A 15752-nucleotide genomic window follows, 5' to 3' on the forward strand; every position below is an offset into this window, starting at 1 on the left:
ATATATATATATATATACACACATATACATATATAGTTTCATGTATATTGTATTCTATTGCATGGACTGTACATATATTCTGTATGTTTGCTGTGCGTATTGCTGCTGTAACACTGTAATACCTATCTACCTCTCTATCTCATGCTTTTGTGTGTGATACACAGGCTAGATCAACATCTATTTTCATTATCATGTCAAATTTTTTAATTTGCCAAAATGTTAAAAGCACACACGCACACACAATCATACATTCACTGGTAAGTGTCGAGGAACATATCCAGGCCTAATTAGAGCTGATTTAAAAACCAAAGTGAATGCAGGAGCAGCCCACATTACTTTCTCATCCTCCATGCACCCCCCACAGTGGTGGCAGATACAGAAAGTGGGTAATGGCGGGCCATGGACAAATTTGGATGGGTCTGAGTTTTATTTATTAAAATTATATTGGGAAAAAACAGCAGATTGGTAGGAAAGTATGCCAACCCACTCCCAACCCACTCCCAGTGCAGTAATTTCCCCATTGGGGACTAATAAAAACAAATTATCTTAAATTATCTTAATTATCTTATTATGGCAGTTTGTGAAATGGTGACGTTATTTAATCTATTGATTTGTGTACAGGGATTATATCTTTTTTTTCGTGGTGGTGAGCACGAATTTGAAAACTAATGTATTTTAACGGGAAGCATATTTTCTGATGACAGCATGCTACGGTAGCGAGTAGTATTGTCTCTGCATAAGGAGGTTGGTTGTGGTGGTGGATGGATCCAACAGCAAAGGACTGTCACCCCGGAGACCGGGTTGAGCATGTCTAGTACACATGTCTACACCCAAACAGCCCTGACTGATAGAGAGCCCCGCCTGCTCACACATTTAGTCACAGTAGGCTACTGACCGAACAACACTTGCATAGAGACCCAGGGTTACAGGACAGCAGGTTGGCTCAAACATGTGTCTTAACTCTGTGTTTTCAAAGTTTTTTTCCATATCAGAAATATAAGTTTCTTTCAACCAAATTGCCCCCAAAACAACATGGAAGTACGTTCTTTGCAGGTAAAATCAATACTTATTTTCATTATATTTTGCATGTTGGATGTTTTTCTATCATACCAACATACATGGAACTCTCTACGGCTCGCATAGGTGGAGCCCCGGGAAGGAGTTTGGACACATGGCGCAGGATTGCTGACTCATTGTAGTCAATGCTGTGCTGCAGCCTTTTCTTTTGTATGCGTATGTGACTGGTCCCTTGTCTCATTTGTGTGTGTGTGTGTGTGTGTGTGTGTATGTGTGTTTGTATGTATTTTTGTGTGTGTTTTGTTTCTGCATGGGTTTTGTCCTTCTCCCTCCAGTTTTTCTTCTCTGTTTTTTGTGGGCCTGGGACGTGTTCCTATATGTCCCAGTGTGTTGTTTGTAAGAGTTTGTGAATGTCATGTTTTCTGAATAAAAAAAGAGCATCCTGAATAAACTTCGAGATAAACAGTCTGTGATTCACTCAACGTCCTCTGATCTCAACAACTATTCAAAATAATTATAAGGTTCTGCTTTTTTTTTATAGGTAATAGGTATAACGTCATATATGTTAGTGTAGGTTTGTTCACCATGGATAAAATAACAGAAAAAGCTTTGAAAAAAGTGCCAAAAACAAGTTGATGGGAAGACAACACAAGGGTTAATAATGTGTGTCTGCTGTAAAAAAGGTCTAACATCAGCACTTTAACAGTGTGTGTGTATGTGTATGTGTGTGTGTGTGTGTGTTTGGCTATATGTCTAGAGTAGGATAGGTTCTTCCGTTCTTTTGTTTTATTTAGTAATACGTAGTAGTCGTAGTAGTAGTAGTAGTAGTAATAGGTTAGTGTATGTCTATTATTCAGAAATTGTGTTTCCCCGGATGGAGTCCCAGTGGTGCCGTAGTCGCGTTCTACTATTAAATATGCCGTAAGTAATATGTTTCATTACAGTGCAATGTTTAACTTTGCTCTAAAGATAAGATAAGATTTTTTGACTATTGTCTCTTCACATTGAAAACGTTCTTGCATTGTCTGCTCCTAAAGTTGTTAGCTCTAACTCTCTGTTCTGGATTAGTCAGACTTCATGTCCAGCGTAACAACAATGCCCCTTCAGAACAACCATGCTCAAAAATGTATTTATTAATATTGACAAAATGGAGATTGGAATTCACCTGCTGTTGTTACTTTGGGTAAAGGAGCGGCCAATGCAAACTACAGCAGTAATAAACAGCTGAAGGCAGATCTATCAGAGCAGTATGAGGGATTGTGCCTGTGGTGTTTGGCATACATTATTCTTATAATTTGGCATTTCTGTCAGTCACTGTGAAATATTAACTATCACATGTGAATTAAGCAGCCTCTCCTCGTCATGTCCAAAGGCACAAAATCAATGCTAATATGATTTGGAAACATGAAATAAAAAATGACTCTTTCATTAATGTCAGCCAAATTAGACTGCAATTTTTGATATGTGCATGGAATACTGATTTATAGGAACACTTTCGCATAGAGAAAGTGTCTGAATTAACTCTGACAGCCATTCTTTTTCACATATGATTTGCCTAAGCTAAGAATGACCTGTGGCAGCCTGCAGGTAACACAAAGCCGACGCGTAGTCAGTAATGGTCCAAGGCGGCACTGCCCCCCCCCCCTCTACTCACTGGCCCGTCCAGCCAAGTTTGATCAAAACACGTTTTGTTATGAAAAATACTCAAATGTATATAAAGAAAGAAAAGTAACGTTAGTTATTTGGTAACTCCAGATTCTATTAGTATAGGCGTACCCTCTAAGGGCTACGCTATTGGGTATATCCCTTCGCGCATGCCAGTCGTGAAGATTTTCTTTCCCGCCCTAGCGTCCAGCTCGGGCCTCAACTACGTCCGCATTTACTGCATAAATACAGAGCGGACCCTTTGTTCGACTCCCAAACATCAGCTTTTCTTCAACTAATGCTAGGAGCAGGTGGCCCGGACCTTAGAGCTCGCCTATACTAATAGAATCTGGAGTTACCAAGTAACTAACGTTCTATTTCGTATAGGCTTCGCCCTCTAAGGCTACGCTATTGGGTTAGGGCGAAGCTGATGTTAGTCATGCCACCTCGGCACAAGGTCCACAGCCGAACATACACCACTTGCCCCAGCAACAATGTACAAGGCTAGTCAGAGTCATTCTTCTGACAAAGCCTGCCCTGCCAATGGCGTGGCCGGAAAGGTTCATGTGGCCCGCATATGATGCAGTAGTACAATGATTAATGGGGTTAAGCGTGATTGATCCTGTCGCGCATGCAACGGAGAGACATGATTACCTCCGTGCGTGCACATGATTATACAATGTATGAGATAAAACTGTGTCCTCAAGAAAATACCCCAGGTATAGGAGAGGTAGACAGCAGAGCAGGGTCATTCAGACTAGGTGTGAAGGAGATTGGCAACAATACAGGCATCCGCTTTTTTTTTTTTTTTTTTGCACATTCAGCGCGGCATTACGCGTCACTGACTGTGGACAAAACGCATGAACATGGAAGATTCAACATTCTCGCAGATAAAGCGGATGAAGGGGCACGGGGAAGCCCAGGAGGCTGCCGCGCAAATGCGGCTACTGCCATCCCTTTAAATAGAGCCGCAGACGCCGACAGAGCCCTCGTAGAGTGACCCCGATGTCTTGGGGGGGCTCTTTCCCTTCCGAGCTATAAGCCTGGGTAATAGCCTCGCACAGCCAGTGAGACGACGCTGTTTTGAGAGCTGATCCTTGGGAGTGTTCTCTATAATGCACAAACAGCTGCTGAGTTTTCCTGATATTTGCCGTGCGTAAAATGTTTGTGACAGAGCGCACACCGGACACAACCGTGGGAAGCCTCCTCCGCACCGTTAGCGTGAGGTGGGGGGAAAAAACCTCGAGGGAAAACACCCTTGACCGAAAAGAACTAGTTAAAGTCTTCGGTGTGAAGGAGGGATTTGGCTGTAAGGTGGCTGCGCTCCCGTCCCCTCTAATGGAGAGGCAGGACGGAGAAACTGACAGTGCACATAAATCACTCACTCTTTGGCCGACGTTAGGGCAAGGGAAGTCTGTCTTAAGCGACAGCATTCTGAGCGAAGCCTGTGTCAGGGCTCAAAGGGGGCTTCCCCAGAGCCCGGAGCACCAGAGCTAGGTCCCATTGGGGGCGGGGGCGACACAGCCGGTTTTTTGACGCCTAACCCCCTTCAGGAAACGCTTCACCAGGGGATGCGCAAAAACTGTCCTCTCACCGAAACCTTCGTGACAGGATGAGATGGCTGCGGCGTATGCTTTGACTGTAGATGGAGCCATCATTACCACCAGAGTTTGTAGGTACGTCGCACGAGAGGAGGGGACACGATGTGGGGTCTGCGTCCCTCTCTGTGCACCAGCGCTGGAAGGCAGACCAGCGCCCTGCGTAGCCTGCTATGGTAGAGGGGGCTCTGGAGCCCTGGTATGCGTACCCGCGGGGGGCAAGCCTAATCTCTGTAAGCGTTCCGCTCAGCCAACCCCCACAGCCTCTGATTTATCACTGGGGGATGACAGATCGCACCGTTCAGCTGCGATAGTGCGTCTCTCCGCCACGGAATCTGCCAGGGGAGAGCCACCAGCAGCTGAAACGAGGGTTGGGAACCAGACGCGCTCGTGCGCTCCGGTGCCACCAGAACAATTAACAGATCTCCTCCTGGACCGCTCCGAGGCGAGGGATCAGGGGGACCGGGGGAAAAGCATATAGGAGGGTTTGGGCCGGGTTGTGGGAGAAGGCGTCTACGCCGAGGGGAGGTTGTCCCGCGCGGTCAAGAGAAACACGTGTGCACGTGTGTTCTCTCGTGAAGCGAACAGATCCACCTCCGCTTCTCGCAACCTGCTCCATAACGTTTGAACGATAGTGGGATTCAATCTCCACTGTTGTGGGGCCCCCCCCCCTCGACATCAAGTCGGCTGCCCGGTTCAAATCCCGGGGATATATACTGCTTTGAGAGACGCAGGTGGCTGTCCCCACAGCAGGAGGCTCTGGCTATTTCTACAGCCGGGCTGAGCGTATGCCGCCCTGGCGGTTTAGGAATGCCGCCGCCGTGATGTTTGTCCGTCCTTACTACAACATGCCTCCCCGTCACCACTGGTGTAAAGTGTTTCAACACCTTCAACACCGTGGACACTCCGGCAGTTTATGTGAGGGAGAGGGAGGAGGCCAGGCGCCTCCCACCACCTGTGACTCGCACATTCCCCCCCAGCCAGTGAGGGACGCGTCTGTGTACACCGTCCAATATGACGTCACTCTGCCAGGGACCCCCGGAAGACAGGGTTTGGGGACTCCCCCAGTATGCCAGGTCTGATTGGAGGGAATGAGGGATGGACAGCATTCGCCATTTGTGGCGAATGGGATCGAGCCTCGGCGGTGTAAACCACCTCTGGACTTTCCTCATGTGGAGGAGACCCAGGGGGACCACCGTGTGTGCCGCGGACATCATGCCCAAGACCGCATAACTGACAGCGCTGACACTGTCGAGCGCGGCCTGAGACGGGACAACAGAGAGTCAGGCTTCCTGCCTCGTTGCTGACAGCCTGGCTCTCATGCTGATCGAGCTCATGTCTACGCCCAGAAAAACTATCGATTGTGCGGGGACGAGGGCTCTCTTCTTCCATTTATGGCAAAACCCAGCGTTTGTAGTCTGCAGAACCTCCATAGTGTGCAGCGCCGCCCGCTCCCGAGAGGGGCTAGAATGAGCAGATCGTCCAAGTAAAAGAGGACTCTGATGCCCCCTCCCGTAGAGCTGAGCGGCCGGTTTCCATGCACTTGAAAGGTGCGGGGGCCTAGTGAGTATCCGAACGCAGCCGGTTGAACTGGAAACGGCCCTTGGAAGGAGAAGCGCAGGAATTTCCTGTGCCTGGGAATGATTTGGATGTGAAGTAAGCGTCTTCAGATCCGGGTGTAAACCATTTGTCGTGCACACACATTCCAACACGTGCCTGATGGTGAGCATGTGGAAGGGGCGCTCCATGCATCTACCGGTGGAATTTTGACAGGTCGAGCATGGGACGCAGTCCTCCTGCTCTTTGGGTGAAAAATAGAGGAGTAAAACCCTCGTTTCTAGCTCTGACGTCATTGCGCCTGACTCTGCCAGGGATGAGACCGTCGTCTCCAACACACCCGCGAAAGGGGTGGGGGGGGGAGGCGAACTGGAGTGTGTAACCCCGTGTTATCAGCTTGACATCCACGAGTCCATGTGAGTCAAGCCAATCCATGCCGCGCTGCACTCTGACAGCGGGCGAGCACATGTCTGAGTGTTGTTCACCGACATGGCAGGCAGGGAGCGCAGAGACCATCCCGCCGCTGGGCGAGACGAGTGATCGCCTCGCCCAGCCCATGGTAGGGCTTTTTCGAAAGGGCAGTGGCCGGTCGCCGCCGTGTGGGGCGGGAGCGGTCACTGGGTTAACCCGACCCCCGCCCCGCCGGCATCGCCGTGGGGAGGTGGGTGGACAAGCGTCGTCGTCCACCGTGGGTGGACGCTCATTCCCGCTGTCTGCGCAGCGGGGACGCAAAGGCGCCCCGCTCGCGGCGACGGCTTGGTGTGTGCTTGTGTGGGGAGCGACTGTCATAACAGCGTCTTGTTTAGAGCAAACAGGGGCTGTTCGGCCTTCTCCTTTTTCTTTCTTTTCTCTTAACGTGTCCCTCGTCCCGCCGGCATCGCCGTGGGGAGGGGGTTGATTGAGCGGCGTCATCCACAATGGGTGGGCGCGATTCCCGCTGCCGGCATAACGAGGGAGCTGTGGCGCTCCGCATGCGGCAGCGGTTACCTGTGTGCTTGTGTGGGGAACGACTGTCATATCAGCGCGTTGTTCAGAGCAAACAAGGGCTGTTTGGTTGAGGGGAAAAACGACTGTTAAGAGGGAGGTAGTGGCCCTCTAACATGCCGTTGTGTTTTCCAACTCTCAGCCGAAACAACGATCCCCGCGTCCCGTCATAGCCACCGTCGTTGCTGCTTGCTGGGTGGCTCGGGAGCGGATTGGACCAGGTGGGGCCGCTCTCATGGGTCTCCGACCTCGTGCAGCCCGCCGGCCGGTGGTGCCGGCTGTTGCTGCGGAGGTGACCGTGCCGAAAAAGCCCTTCTGAAGCTAAGGGGCCGTACGACGCCAAACTAGCGTCTAACTGCCGCGGTCAGCTGAGGCATGTGGAACCAGGTGTTTCACTGGGCCAGTCTGCCAAGCCATGACCCTGGCCAGCGCCACCGTGGGCAGTAATCCGGGTGAGGATGGCGGTGGGCTACGTTGTTTGTGCTGCAGCCCCTGGGAACCCCGCAGCCGTGTCGCCTTGAGCCCGAGTAAACGGGGCGTAGCGAGAGACGGGAGCCTTCAGTTTCCCAGGCTGGGAGAAAAACCACCCGGCCGAAGCTCTGTGAAGCGCAGCCAGAGTGGGGCCCGTGAAGGGGGCGGCTCCGGAGCTGAACATCCCCGCTCAAAAAAGGCCGCGAGCGGGGGCTGGCAGCTCCATCGGGAGTGCTACGCCTCTCCGCTCTGCCGCCGGCCTCTGCCTCCCCGGCAGATCAGCGAGGGAGCTTTGGCGGTGGAGGCTGGGGCCGTCTGAGGCAAAGGGGAAGGCCGCTCGGCGGTGCCCTTGGCCGTTCGGGAGACGGAGAGAGCTCCGTGGGAGAGCGTCGATCGCCGTCTCCAGGCCCAATTCCTCCTAAGGGTAAGGAGGGAAAAAAAAGACCGGTAACGGCGGCGCTGTCCGAGAGAACAGAGCCAGCGGACTCATGCTCGTCGAAAGACGCCGTCCGCCCGCGGATCCAGGGTGTCGCCGGTTGTTTCCGTCTGTCTGCCTTGCTCCCGTTCCTGCCCCCGCAAGCCTGGCAAGACCAAGAGCTTCCGCCTGTCAGTTAGCTCTTATATGACAGGCGGGCGCAAACTGGCAGGAGCGTGCCGGGTGAGAGCCTGGCCGCGAGAACGGCCGAGGCAGGTCCGCAGCGGGGGTGAAGGGCCGGCGCAGGATGTAGCCGGTCTGGCAGGAGGGTCAGACGCGAGCACCACTGGAACTTCTTGTCTTCATATGCGTGAGCTTTGAAGAAAAAGTGGGAGTCGAACAACGGGTCCGCTCTGTATTTATGCAGTAAATGCGGACGTAGTTGAGGCCCGAGCTGACGCTAGGGCGGGAAAGAAAATTCTCACGACTGCGCCATGCGCGAAGGGATAAACCCAATAGCGTAGCCCTTAGAGGGCGAAGCCTATACGAAATAGAACAGAAATAGTCGCGTGTGTTTAGCTTACGGTGTAGGGCAAGTTTCTTCCAAAATGTAATACATCATAGATTACTAGTTACTGTCATTTGAGAGTAATCAGTTATATTACAATAGTACTTTCTCTGAATAATTATGTGTTACACTACTTTTGTGTTACTTTTGAGTTACTTTCACCAAAATAACAGCGGGGATTTAACTTCACCACTGGATCAATGAAGTCTCCTCTTTATCCACTTTAATACATCATGTACATAATATTTTGTATAGTTAATATGAATAAGGAAAGCAACTAAAGCTATACAAATAGATAAGTAAAACGTACAATAGGCAAGTAGGAAAAAAATATTTTTTTTTCAGTTAAAAGTACCTTACAGTTTTTTAGTTTGAAACAGTCTAAAGGAAATGGTAAATTATAATGTGATTAAAACTCACTATTTACATTATTGACAGTTGGTGATTTACAGCTGGTATGTGAAAAGGTACACACCTTCTCTGCTGTTTGGGTTCATATTAAGTTGCCACTTATTAAAAGAAAATGGTTAATTTTATAACAGCGTTGTGCAGAGCCATTGCTGCTGGTTCTGCAAATATGTTTCAGCCTGAATAGGTTGAAATCGACAGGTTTTTGTCTATATTATTGTGTACACACATTTTAGACTGAGCTTTTTTGGTATAGCATGTTGTACACAGTACTGCTGTTGCCACTGTAATGTAGTATATGTTGGAATATGTTTATGTTTGTCCTTTTTGCTATTTGTTTTTGAAAATTACCCACTCACTTTTGTACTGGCCCGCCCAAAATATTATTTCTGCCTACGCCACTGACACAGAGGCCACGTAAGCAGGAAGTTCGCAAGTTTTAAACTGAGGATCGCAATAAATCACGTGTCACACTCAAGACCTGCTGGTCAAATCTGGCCCCTTGTAAAAATGTTTTAATAGGCACGCATATCAATTTAGGCTCACAAAAACTTTTTGCCTGCCTAGTTGTGCGCTGTCGTGTTCTTCAATTAAGAGGAAGTCACAAAAGCCCAAACGGCTTCTCTCATTAGATCTCTATTTATCTTAAGTAACAAAGCAAAAGGATTACATGACACACATGTCTTGCTTCGCTCTGAAAGCACCGCCAAATTCAGAGAGTTGATATTCTATTCTACGCTGGGGCGTCGCCATCCATTGGCCCTTTGCTTCAGTACAATCCTGGTCCAATGGCAGAAAATGGCTTCCCCTCAGAAAAAACTAACAACATTCCTTTGTCCCTGAGCTGGTTGGTGACTTTGTCCAACATGTCCACATACTGTTATTTATTGACCCTGTTGGAATTCTCCACCAACACGTCCACACCTTGCTGCAAGTCAATACAATACATCCCATTACATTTAAATAAAGTTTATTATTATTATTATTATTATTATTATTATTATTATTATTATTATAACTCATTGCTCATAGTATACATTAGAGAAAGCCATTACAATTGAATGTCTTTAATCATGGTCTTGGTGTATCCTGATTTTGAAGCTAGGTACTTAGAGTGTTAACGTTTATGTATTTTTTTACAATCCCAAACCCAAAAGACGGGATTGTAAATGGTCTCTCAAACCAGAATTTTGCAGATACGCATACTTTATCACTCAGAAATTCCCACACAACCGGCCTTTGATGCATATTCAGGCTATGAAACCTTTAAGCTTGATTTGCTTAACTCTATGATGGCTAAGGAACATTTTTGCAGACTTTTTTAGGGTTTTATGGCAACCAAACTATAAGTGAGAAAGCTGTATTATACCAGCATTAACACAGTCAAATATATTTTTACTTTTTCCATTAAATAAAAGCATGTCCATAAACTCTACATGTCAGGCCCTCAATGTGATTCTCATTTCCCAGTGTGGCCCTTGGTGAAGTTGAGATTGACACCCCCTGCATTAAATGAAAGAAAGATGGGGCTCAGTTGAGTTCTAAATCATTGAAAAAGTGCTTCAGTCTCAATCTCACACACACACACACACACACACACACACACACACACACACACACACACACACAGGTCCCACTCTGGAGATAGTGGTCAGGGTTCAGTGCTCATTTCACACCCATCAAAGTGGCGTTTTAGCAGCCCTGATATCTCACCCATCCCCAATCTCCTTTATAATGAAATGGTGACACCACTCTTAGTATTAGCCTTATCTGCCTTTATACACATATTCCAGAGCCGCAAAATAAAAGCAGAATACAGTATTTAAGCTTTTTAACTTGGATTCCATGCATAGATAGAAATGATTAAAGTAGAGATAAAAGAATACAATTACACAACATATTTATATCAACATGCATTGAACTTACTGTAATTGAACAGAGTCAAAGGTAGTCTTGATCAAAGGTATGTTTTGAGATGAATGCATGGAATAAAACCATAGGATGTAAAAAGTAACGGACGTGTGGCATCACCCATTGGTTTGTAGACGTTGCCGTTTTGAAGCCAGGTGTTTGCCATCTTGGTAGTGACCATATTTAAACAAAAGGGTGGAGCTGGGGAGCATGGCGGAGCTAAGACTCTGTCCCTATGGTTTCAACGGTGCTGTGCTAAGCTAAACGCTAAAGAGGAAAAGTCAACGATGTTCAACCCCTCTGAAGTGAGTCATCCAACTGGGATTTAAGTAACCAGTTAACGCTAACGCTAGCTTTGGGTGACAAGGTGCTGCTGAATACTACACAAGACATTTTTTTATGTGGCCAAACTGTTTCAATGAACTTTGATGAAGTCAAAACACACAGTGAGAGTATCAAAGTCTGAGATGAAAACACACACAGGAGTTCCAGTTTTGGGCGTTTTCACACCAAATGTTTTGTTTGCTCTTGTCCAAATCAGTTGTGGAATTTCTAAAGTTGGTGCGCTTCCAAGGGTGTGACTTTGGTTTGTGGGAGAGAAACAGGGGGTCTGGGGGGTCCATACATTTAGGGACTATGATGATGTAAAATTCATGAAATAATTAAGTTGATCACAAGGAAACTACGTATAAGAAAAAGATAGGATTAAATTAGGGGTGATCGCCAAGACATTAGAGAAACATGTATAGAGTCAAAAATGTTCACCATTTAAATGTGGGCAGGACACCAGTCTCCCTTTGCCAGACCTTGCTCCACAGTGCTGTGGTGTAGGGTCTGGCTAGTCCACACAGCATTCTGGGATGGTTTATTGGTATTTCTTTGAACCAATCAGAATCCTCATGGGCGGTGCTAAGCGCCGGACGAAGCCTCTGTGCATCTGGTAAATAGTCTCGGGAAGGAACTTGTTTTGGTGGAACATGTACGTTCAAAGGTTGTTTTAGTCGTGCAACAGAAAACTCCGATTGGACAGATAGTCTAGGTAGCTGTGTGGATTTACCCTGCAGAGATCTGAGGACCAGGTAACCATCGTCCTCCTTTTTAAAATTTCAAAACAAAGAAAGCCCAAGGTGACGGACATCTGGCCAAAAAGAAGGACATCAGGCGGAATTTCCGATGGCAACGAAGCAATCCTGGAAGTGGAATGTAGGGGATATAGACTAGTGGGACACACACAGGATTTGCCCTCCCCACCCCCCACCCCGTCCCCATTGGAAATTGCACCCTAGCGTTTTCATCTTGTTTGGGATTCGTTTCACACAGAGAAAAATCCAAGGAAACTGTGTCATTACAAACCAAGCAAAAACGCCCTCTCTGCTTATTGGTCAGATGTGTCTGAGGCGGGAGCATGAAAGTAAATCACGGGAAAACTGTGTTCTGGACTGGTGCATATGTCTAGCAACTTCATGGTCCTACCAGCTCATTTCATTTAAATAATCAGACATGGTTTCGTGAGCGACGTTGCTACGTCTGCTTTACGCACTGAGACTTCGCTCTGCTCTGCCGGTGTCTGCCTCCACCTTTATCGGCGGCTGGTTAGACCACAGATATGCAAAAAAGACAGCGAGCTTGTCTGTGAGAGACACATTGCAAGCAGTTTGCATGCTCTTCCACATCGCAGATTGCAAAGCACACCTGACTACAGGAGACATTTAGCTCAGCCTTCAATGCATTTTAAAGTTGTTTCCAAAATAGAGTGACTTCAAAGTCAAAATTGTTGGAGAAGCTAAAAAATAAAGCTCTAGGGCCTATGTCCATAAAGCATTTTTCTCTGGAAGAGAAGCACTGGCAGGGCCCTGGGGAGTGCTTCACACTAATAACTAACAAATACTCAAAAGATGAACTCATCAGAATCTTTTTAGATCATCGCAGTGTTTTTTTCTACGAGGCGTAGGGATGATCTAAAATGATTATGACGAATTCATCACTTGAGTTATTAGGCCTACACATGACAAATTCATTTTGAACTCAGTGCCCATGTAGTATTATGACAAAACGCCACACTCCAGTTTTCTTCTCTTCATCTTCTGCCTGTTCTTCTTTTTCGGGTTCTTCTCTGCTGAGCATAGCCGGTCCTACTAAGATCAGCCAATTAAAAGCAATGCCTGTTTAATCACCGCAAAATGGGCAACAAAAGGTGTTTAAAAAGTGCTGCTCACACAGAATTCAGTCAATTAGAGGACAACCTTCCTGGGAGAACTCGCTTTCTATTTTAGGTTAATGCATCAAGTCCCCGCGCACGTGTCTGTTCACACACACACACACACACACACACAAACACACACACACACACAGGCTCTTTGCACTCCCCAAATGCTGATGCACGACTTTAGTGGTTCATTTAAAGCGTTGCTAAGGAGTCAAAAGGTCCAGCCATCACTTTCATTATGAGACACACACACACACACACATTCTATGGCATCGGGAGACAGACACACAGCCAGCCACGCAGAATTAACGGCATGCACATAATTAACTGAAGTTAGACTCCACGCTAATCTGCCGCACTCTCCCCATCATGCCAATGAGGCTGAGCTCCACACTTTACCCGTTTTCTTCTTCTATCTCCATGCTTGTGTTTTTATCTGTCTATAACACACTCATCTATGCCTTATCTCCAGCCTACTCTTCTCTTCCACTTCCCTCGCTCTATCTTCCCTCCTTCTCCCCTCCGCTGTTTGTATTCGTCCTTTCACAGACACTATACCAGCCGCTTTGCATCCGCCAGATAACGACACAAAATTCAATTTCTCGCCGAGTTGCCTCCCTAATGGCTGAGTGGGGGTGGGGAGTGTGACGCGCTGAGGTCCCTGTGCTGAGAGTTACCTCTCCGCGGCTGCTCTCATATCAGAAGTTCACAACACGGCCTACAAAATGAACCGCATCAGTCGGCACAGCGTGGCGTGATGCTGGTGTGCCATGACGGCAAATATCCTGCAACATGTGGAGGATGTTAAGATAGACAGAGTTGCACTAGTACCAAGTACAGTGATACAACACAACACAGCTGTGCAAAGTGCTTCTGGTAGCATTTATACATTGCTACATATCAGTCTTACACATGCTGTGTTGTTTGTTGTGTATTCCACTACATTTCCCATAAATGTGTGTCCTAATTTTGTGATATCTTGATGACATCATCCAAATGTTGCAGAACTGATGTTCCAAAGGCTGAAAAGCTAGTGGAGATAATAAATAACTAACATAAGACAAAACTTTTAAAAGTTAAACTACAATCATTACATCTGAGAGAAGTCATCATGCCTAACAATGCCCCTTAGCGGCTGTAAAATCACCGCCTCAATGGTTTATAGCTTTTGTAAAAGTTAATACATTTATCTGGCAATGGCAGATAAATCTGGCATTTTCTGTTAAGAGAAAACATAGGGTCCACTCCAGATGCACCAAACCTTCTGAACCATCCAAATCTGCTCTTACCAGGTGTGACGAATGATGAATCTTACTTGATCATAATTGTTTGTTGATTAGCATCAATAACACCCACTAAGCACTGTGTATGGGCAGGTGTGTGCCGTGTGCAAACATTATGGCACCCGTAACCCGTTCTCACTCCAAAGGCGTAAAATTCAGACATTTGGGCAGTGGCTGTTCGCGTCTGATGGGACAAAAAAAGGCACCCTTTAGCGTATGTGTAGAGCGCACTGGGGAGAGCAGCATCTACAGTAGACAGGGTTTAGCAAGTAGTATGTAAGGGGGATATTCCGTGTAGGGAGGTTGATCGGGGGGGTGGATGGGTCAAACACAGGACTTTTACCCAGGAGAGCGTGGTCCGTGTCCAGCGTGTGTCCTTAACCGTCTCTCATTAACCGCCGCGTGTCAGGGAAGCGTAAGCCGACCCACGACCTGTTCCCTCAACCTAACAGCGCCAAGGGAACGCCAATAGTCCCGACCAAATGTGTGTTATTTGACATAGAGAAGACCTTTAACTTTAATAACAATGACAAAGGCACCTTATTAAACGTCCGTATTTTACGAGATGGAAGTGAAAATGTGTTGGCACACGCCCAATTACAAAGATGCCACCAAATAAAAAAAGGGACATGTGACATGATCTCAATTAATGAAAATAAATGGATTGTTTTGTGTCGATAAGACATTAATGTTGTTAAAGACAGGACTGGCATTACACTTACACAAGTTAAGTGTAATGCAATTACAAACTTATATAACATATATGCATACAATGTAATAACCCAATTTATATATATATATATATATATATATATATATATATATATATATATAAAAAATAGGTTTTTCTTTTCCTCAAATTTAAATGTAAATGTGCTGTATTTATATAGCGCTTTTCCAGTCTTAACAACTGCTCAAAGCCCTTTTACATCTACAGGAAACATTCACCATTCACACACATTCATACACTGTGGCTGGGGCTGCCGTACAAGGTGCCACCTGCTCATCGGATAAACATTCATACACATTCATACTCCGATGCGCAGCACCGGGGGCAACTCGGGGTTCAGTGTCTTGCCAAAGGACACTTCGACAATGACTGCAGGGGCAGGGATCGAACCACCAACCTTCCGATTGGCAGGCAACCGCTCTACCACTGATCCACAGCCGCCCAAATTTAAAAGAACTTTTAAGTTCCAAAATGTGTCGTTTGCAAGACAAATCTCAGACGTTGGGCTCCCCTCAACAATGCTCATTAAACATGTATTAAAAAAGAGAATCACAAAGGTCGAAGCTAAATGAGAATCTGATATATAATAGTACTGTTTACTTACAGGGCTAACAGTAAGACTTTATAAAATCTGGTTAAAGTTAGATATGTATAATATAGACATAATTGCAAACTTATGAACTAAATATAAACAGAATGAAGAGCACTTTCTCTGTGGAGGAGATATTTTCTTTACTCATCAGATTATTGTACATTCCTTATCATATGAACTAGTGCAGAGCCCGTTCAGTGACATGCGTCACAAGATCGGGACATACTATGTCATCTTACAACGCCGCAGTCGAGCGGCTGCTCTGCCCAGTACGTTCCATACAGACGCTAAAGGGAGATTTTTGAGTCTGTATCTGGCGCTGAGAGCCACACACACACACACACACACACACACACACACACACACAC

General features: G+C 46.6%; 2 long non-coding RNA genes across 2 annotated transcripts in view; one reads left to right on the plus strand and one right to left on the minus strand.

The window, feature by feature from the left end:
* LOC116669852 (uncharacterized) overlaps positions 1 to 9154 on the plus strand; it is an 11292-nt gene extending 2138 nt beyond the window's left edge. Inside the window, exons 2-3 of the long non-coding RNA XR_004326877.1 lie at positions 3403 to 3408; positions 9142 to 9154. This is a non-coding gene — a long non-coding RNA (uncharacterized LOC116669852). The remainder of the gene's footprint in view (positions 1 to 3402; positions 3409 to 9141) is intronic.
* The window catches only part of LOC116669868 (uncharacterized), an 827043-nt gene that overhangs the window by 253634 nt on the left and 557657 nt on the right, over positions 1 to 15752 (minus strand). The window lies entirely within an intron of this gene.

This window comes from Etheostoma spectabile, chromosome 20, assembly GCF_008692095.1.
Source record: "Etheostoma spectabile isolate EspeVRDwgs_2016 chromosome 20, UIUC_Espe_1.0, whole genome shotgun sequence".
Classification (NCBI taxonomy): domain Eukaryota; kingdom Metazoa; phylum Chordata; class Actinopteri; order Perciformes; family Percidae; genus Etheostoma; species Etheostoma spectabile.